Here is an 8,115-nt window from a genome sequence, read left to right as displayed (position 1 = left end):
AATCTCAAACATCAAATAAATCAAGAATTTTTATTTTATTTTTATAAAAAAAATAGCATTTTTCTTTCCTCATAAAATAATAAATAATAAACCATGAATTTTATATAGGAAAAAGAATGTTAACAGGCTGCATGGTACGGTAATGCCTCTCTGATTCTCTCTCTCTCCTCCCACAATGGTATAAAAGAGATAGACACAATAAAGTACTAGCATATACTAAGCAACTGGACAGGGAACTCAATCCTATTTAGTATATGGGAGGGGGATCGTTGCCAACCTGCATGGCCATTGCACTAGTGTGGGGGCCGATGAAAACGCAAGTGGAGACATTCAATTGGGGTGGGATTTTTCATTTTGCAAGGGGTGGAGCAGTCATTTCCGCCTTCTGGTGTCTGGGCATAGGCACCATCCAGCCTGGTAACCTTCTCTACCCATATTATATACAAGACAGCTACATCTGAATCCAAAACAACTTTGTTTGGCTCTTTAAATGCATTTACGTGGTTCCAGAGTAAAATGAGGATTTGTAGACTTGTCTGGGTATAAAGTAGGATAAGAAGGGTGGGCTTTTAATTGAGGTCTCTTTTTTCTTCTTTAATCACATGGGCTTGACGTGGGAAGAACAGTTTATAACTTCTACAAGTGCACAACAGAGTGGATTAATATGAAAGGCATTCTGAAGTCGAAATTACTCAGAAAAAAAAAAGGGTGATCTGTCTAGTGTCTTCATACAGTCATGCTTAAGTGGTTGATAGGTGCAGGCATGGTTTTAAGTATCTCCGATATCAATACGATACTTTTCGATTCGTATCTTAAATTTAGTCGGCCGATACGATACATTGAATTTTTTAAATCATTTTATATCGATATATATCCTACAATACATACCGATATGCATCATTACACCACTAATACACATCGATACGATACGACATGCCTCGATATGACTCTATGAAAAATATAAAATTGAGGTAAAATGTACGTTTCGGTATGTATTGGTACGTATCGGTGAGTATCGGTATGTATCGATTGGTACGTTTCGGTATATATAAGCACGTATCGGTGAGTATCGATATATAAATATCGGTACGTATCGGTGAGTACCGATACGTATCGACGCTACGGTCATATAATGGCCAATATGTGTAATTTTTCAGAAAAAAAACGATTTTTTGAAGGATTTTTATTCCAAAGTTGTTGTCAGCCATATTTCTCTCTAACTAAAGTGGAAATCAAGGTTGGGAACAAGGATTTTACATTTATGGTACAACTACAGACCTTGAATTCTTAGTACGATACCCTTAATTTAGTGTTTATGCATAATACATGTTATCAATAACTTTTTTTAACAAATTCTTTATGCAAAAGTGTTTAAAAAAAATGTTTCCTATCCATTTATGTGTGTATCTTTAGCGTATCTTAGTGTATTTCCGATACGGTACGATACCCTCCGATACGTATCTTAATTTTGACCGACCGATACGGTAACCGATACCGATACTTTAATCTTGGGTGCAGGAGAATCAAGTATTACTATCTAACAGGAAGTGTTGACTGTTTTCATATACGATCTAAAGCCTTTAACCCAATAAAAAACAAAACAAAACAAACCAAAGGGAGAACATTCATATTCTATATGGATAGCTGTTCTATGACGAAAGAAACATGACTGAGTTGATCTATGACCACTCTCTCCCGGTGGTCAAGCAGATTCGCTATCAGCCTGGTCTGCAACTACCTTGCGGTCACTCCTCTGGGGCCAATCCCAAGCAGCCTTGGCATGACTTTGGGCCGTCGAGGCTGCTGCGGGTGATACCCAAAATTAAATAGGGTTGCTTCGGATATCATGACAGTCTAATCTAGCACTTCACACTAGCAGAAAGGGAAAAGAAAAGGGTCACATAAAACTTTAAAGGGAAAAGATCCTAACTGATTGCATGCCATACACCTAGACATGATATTTAAGAACGACAATTAAGCTGGTTAAAGGGGGTAATGCTATGTCATTAAGGGATTAACGTTAAATACGCTGTCAGAAAAAAAACCCCAGATAGATTAAAGGGTAAGAACATTTAGGGATGCGAATGGAGCAGGTTAAGGAGGCTAATGATTCGCCAAAATATTGGATTACGTTTAGTAATGATATTTGACAGGTTACCCAGTAAAAACTACTGAGCAGCTCAGGTGCTTAATGGCTCTGTGTTGCTACTAGGAAAACTCCATTTGGTTTGGTCTACATAAGGTGCCCTGCTCAACACAAAGCCATTAAGCACCTATTTGAGTAACAGTGAGAGTTCTAAATTCATGAAAAAAACCAATACATAATGGGTTATCTGGTTGAGATAAACCATCAAATTTCACATGTAACCCATGGTGGGGTCCCCATCTATCCAACAGTGAGAATGCCAAAGCAAGTTCAAAAGAAATGTGGGATTCCTGTGGAACATGATTCACATTCATAACTTTTAAGGCCCTTCAACATAGCAAACGTGGATCTCTCACTCTTCATTCAAAGCAAGCTCAATAGAAATGAGGTTACTAAGTCTGATGGTCTCTTGGTATACAAATATACAAATAAGTTGAACAACATCCCGGATTTGACCCCCAAATGACCAACAATATAAGCCACACCAGTCATTTATCAGTTGCACAGAGTGATCTCTATCCCGTAAGTTATCTTTGATAAACCACAATCCATTCAGCAAGTGTTCATTTCAGCTGGGTCCATTTTTACATACCCGATCGTAAGATTATCAACACAACATTAACAATAATTCCTTCAACAAGATTACCTTCCTCAAACCACAAAAGAATTACAAGAGGGGAAATTTTCTTCACCACTGACACGATATTAAACACGCATTGAAGATAGTTTCATCCATGATTTCCAACCCAAATTGTCAGCTTCCAATTCCCAATCTTAGTCTAAATGAGATGTCCAGTACATCAGCCCACTGCATAAGTCAATCAGGTTACCAGTAAGAACACTAAATAATAAAAATGGTTATCACAGTCAATAGCATTAATAATAATAATAATAATAATGAAGAACCAGGCTGCTAAGTTGGTAAAAAAAGTGACCTAGGCTACAAATCCCCACACACTGGGAAATTTGTTAATCCTGCGTACAGTAGAACAAAATATATGAAGGGTGGGAAAGGTTGGTACTTGGTAGGACGTCCCCCTCCCTCCTCCTCCTCCTCCTCCTCCTCCTCCTCCCAACCCAAACCCACAAAAAAAAAAAAAAATAGAAGGAATGTTTTTTTAACTTCCATCATATTTAGATATGCCTACACTCTAAATGATAGTACATAAGAAGTAACTCTTGTTTCGTATTAGGCATTTTCATGCCTAGAAGTTACAGAAAAGTATTCTGGTTGGATCAGTATTATGGATGGAGATAGAATTTCGCCTCATGATTTTTTTATTTTTTTTTGGGGGGGTGGGGGGTGGGGGTTGGGGGTGGGGGAAATGTACAAAAGTAAATAGAATAGTACAACAATAACCACCACAACACCAGCAATCCTCCTCCGAGGACCCATGCCCTCAGTCCCACCCACTACCGCTATGCACATCTACAAGCACCAGGACTGCTAAGATGTATCAGCCCGGGAAGCCAGCATACGCATGTTCATGTTTCTATTTCATCAAAATGGAAAAGCAAGACTCTAGCATGTCATACCAATATAGTTCTTGAGCATATTTAATATCCTGAAAGTAACCAAATGAGCCTACATAACAGAATAAAATGCCCCTTGAATTGTGTGAACAAATTTCTATCCAAACTCCTCCTAGAACCACAAACAATCTATATGAAAATGAAAAAGAAAAAAAATCCAAAACGCCAAACCTCCAAAAGGAGCATAACATTATAAAATCAATGTTGCTTGAGTGACAAAAAATGGTACGCAGAACAAGTTAGCATCCCCAACCACCAGTCCCAAGTTGTTCTATAGTAACAAAGATCAAAACAGTACAATGCATCAAGCCATCAAATCCCATATCTAAGTCTCCTCCCACCACCACACCACGAAAAGAGAGAGAGAGAGAGAGAGAGAAGAAGAAGAGGGGGGGAGGAGATTCCATATCTGAGATGTATATGCTGTTGCTAACTGGTCTGCAAGTACAAGCCGCAGGAAACCCAACAAAGGGAAAATGTACAATGTAGACATTCCAATTCCGGCGGGGCCAATGAATTCCCTGAAAATCATATACCCCAAGCACATCTTCCCCAGCTAACTGGTCTGCCGGTACATTATATGACCTAGGCTTCTATGAGAAAAGCACTTCAACAGGGAGGTCAAGAGCTTTCTGTGTCTTACGTTATGGAAAAAAAGACCTGTATATGTGATATTAGATATTTAGTTATATATAATATATCTAATTTTCCATCACACTATGAATATAGATGGGTATTCCTCATCCAATAAGAAGTTCCTTCTGTTTTCGTCTGAGGCTGTGATTGATTGAATATACATTCATGAAATCAAGTCATTAACATAAGAAAGAGAAAGAGCGAAGAATTAAAAAACTAGTTCAGCTCGGAACAAAGAAATCAAAAAAAAACTAGAGCTATATGGATTGACAAAGACCTCATGGACAATGATATGAGGAAAGCGCCACAGACCATTAGTGGCGGTTCAAGCCCAAGACATACTAGTAGCCAAATCACCCTTAACGATGATGTTATGAAAACCTTCCACTAATGCAAACTTCAACCCCATCCTCAAGGAAAGTTCTGCTCTGACTGAATTCCCTACGCCTATGGGAGCTGAATACTCTCCTAATACACCTACATTGGCCAGTCTGATTACTCACACCTACACCTGAAGGACAAGAGATGTAATCCTGGGTTTCAAAACCCTTACATTAGGATCGCTATGGGCCCACAAGTAATAAATAACTCAATTTTCAAAAAGCAGTGGCAATTTCATAAATTCTGGAACAGTCCAGACCCTTAAAGTGAAGCGATCAAGTAACAAGGACCCCTCTCACTCTCCCCTATTCCTTTTCTACCAGTCCCAGTTTTTCCCATTTTGGCTTAATTATAGCCTCAAAACACAATTAACAGCAAGGAGGTACTGGGGACACATTCTTTGGATTTGGTACTGACTTAGCAATTGATCACAGCACCCCCAACTCGTGGGACAGCAAAGGTCTTGACCTATCATGATTTTTGCACTTGTGTTTGGAAATTTTAATCAATCATGGCTGTTAGATCTGATGTTCTGCATGTGTGTTACGAGTTTTGTGTTAGTAGACCTTCGCAAACCCAGATTCATTAATCCATAGACTTGTATTAGATTTCCCAAACCTGTCCAGCACCACTTACCCAGTTGGCAAGGGGACACGAGAAAAAGGTGATCAACTGATTCTCCATTCTCCTTAAATATGAGAAAAATGAAGTGCAATTGGCAAAATCCTCTCTCCTGAAATGATAGGAACTACATTCATAACTTATGACCAATTTCCCATCCTAAAGCCTTGGATTTCGAGGGGGAATGAGTGTCCATAAAACCATATGAGAGGGGGCATGAGATTTCCATAAAACCTTATGAGGGGAAGGAGCACGAGGAGTGGTCCAAGTTCTGAGGACAAAGCTTGTGGAAAAGAGCTTTAAAGCAAGATTTGGAAGTTGACACCCCATTTGCCTTAAAAGTCCACATCCTCTTATCCTGCTAATCTAACATCCTGTAGGGACAGCAGCAATTCTTGAACCATCTCTACTTCACGTTCCCCAAAGCCCCTCCTAAAACCAAGATCGGAAGATCCCAACTCACTCCTCCCTGCACTAGAATGGCACAGTCACCATTCTATTAGGAAAAACCGGTCAATGAAAAGAGCATAGGATATATAGATCTGAGGAAGCAGTCCCTCGTCCCCCCGAGGCCTTCCCAAAACATAATCATATCCTGTCACCCACTCCATAGCTTTACCACTCTGAGATGAACAACCCTCCTAATAGTCTCAAAGGAGCCCTGATGGGGACATCAAAGTGTACAGGCGCAAGAAGAAGAAGAAGCAGCCATCTTTGTGGCTGGAAGAATAGAAAGAAGATCTTGTGGGCCCCAAGCTCAATCCAGATTTTAGAAGATCTTAGAAGATTTCAGAAGATCTTGTGGGCCCCAAGATCGATCCAGATTTTTAGAAGATCTTGGAAGATTTTATGGACCCCACCAAATCTTATTTGGTCCCAAGATCGATCCAGATTTTTAGAAGATCTTGGAAGATTTTGTGGACCCCACCAAATCTTATTTGATTCTAGTACTTTGCTTTAAATCTAGTGATATTTGATTGTCTTACACAATTAGGAAACTAGGATTTCTTTATATTGATTTATTAGGTAGTTTTTATTTCATGCAATTGAGTTTCTAAGTATCTTTTTATTTTTGGAAGTTTATTCTCTTTAAGTGTAAGGCCATTGGCCATTGTTTATTTTCAATGAATGTTAATTGAAAAGAAAGCCAAGAGCAAATCCCCACCCCTCTCACGGTTCTCTCTCTCTCTCAATCTCGACTTTTCTCCCCTTCTCTCTCGCCTCTTTCTTCCCTTACTCTCTCGGCTCTCTCTTCTCTTAATCTTCTTGTCTCGCCTCCTTCTCTTTCTCTTCAGTCTTATTGTTTTTTTTTCTGCTGCTGCGTTATACTGCTGCGCCTACTGTTGCGTTATACTGCTGCACCTGCTACTGCGTTATACTGCTGCACCTGCTGCTGCGTTATTACTGCTGCACTTGCTGCTGTGTTATTACTGCTGCACCTGCTGCCTTACCCCACTGCTGTTGCAACATAATTCTGCCGGTACAAAACTGCTCTGCTGCAACTGCTGCCTCTACCTCACTGCTGCTGCTACGTACTACTGCCGTTACAATACTGCTGCCGCTGCACACTGCTGCCTTTACACCACTGCTGCTACTCTCTCTACAATTAGCTGGATGTACCTTCTTCAACAAAAGGTGGAATACAACCTCTTTATTTTGGAGAACCTGGATTTCTTCTTCTCTCCTCAGATCTGAATAACAGTGTGGTAAAGTACTAAACTAAATCCTCCCCACCTCCCTAAATCCCTATTACATATATTGCAACCCATTGACGTTGAAGTCTGCCCTTGCCCTTTGTTTATGCCTATGTTATCTTTTGTTGCATATCTAATTTGGGTGTCTAGATGGATTTGTGCTGAGCCTAATATTCATATGTCGTTTGTTCCCTTCCCCATGTCCCCACTTGAAACTTGAGTAAGAATTTATGTGTTTTTCCGTCTAGATTAATATTGTTTTTTGGTTACTTTGTTTATTAGTCTCGCTTTGTCTTGCATGCTTAATCGTGTTTGCTGAGATTCTTTGGTCTTATTTACCTAAGCCCCTTGAGTTAACCTACCTAGTTAGTTAATCTTGTAGGAGACCTAGTCATCTAGGAACCCCTCCTACATCATCTTGGTATCAGAGCATGGTTTTGTCTAGGTTGAGGGTAATTAAGTATTGTTGTCCCTTGTTACATGTCTTATCTTTTGAGGTCTAGTCTCCGTCACTGTTTGTCCGTGGTCGAGTCTGAGCTAAGAGACCGATACCATAGATTAGAGGACACCCTTTTCTTTCTTAAATTGGCGGGGCCAAATAGCATTGGACATTATTCCCTTCAAAAGCATATACTCGAGAGGGAGATTTCTGACCTCAAGATTGAAAGGGATAACTACTTATCTCAATTGGAGATCCTGAGTAGACCTTGAGTCTTTGGTGGCGACCGTACCTTTGGCTGCCCATCTCCTTATGTCCACTCGTAGTGGTAGAGCATACCAGGATATGTCTGACCCTCCTAGCACCGCCACTCAATCGGAGCAATTGGCTGAATTCATGAAAGCCGTTCAAACCATACATGAAACACAAGCTATCCATCTCCAAGCCCTTACCGATAAGTTGGCTGCCCTCGAGACAAGTGCCCAAAACCCTGATGGACGGCAAGGCCGTCACATAACTGGCACTGAACCTAGGGGCAGAGGCCCTAACCCTGAGGAAGTAAACGAAAATAACCAGACTGACGGTTATGACCAGATAGGGGATAACTTCCAAGGACTAAGGCGTGGTAGGGATCAGGGTAGGGGTCGAGGCCCACCGCCAAGACG

Source organism: Macadamia integrifolia, unplaced genomic scaffold (genome assembly GCF_013358625.1).
Source record: "Macadamia integrifolia cultivar HAES 741 unplaced genomic scaffold, SCU_Mint_v3 scaffold1495, whole genome shotgun sequence".
Lineage (NCBI taxonomy): Eukaryota > Viridiplantae > Streptophyta > Magnoliopsida > Proteales > Proteaceae > Macadamia > Macadamia integrifolia.
The sequence above is the reverse complement of the archived record's forward strand: the minus strand, read 5'-3'. Positions refer to the sequence as shown.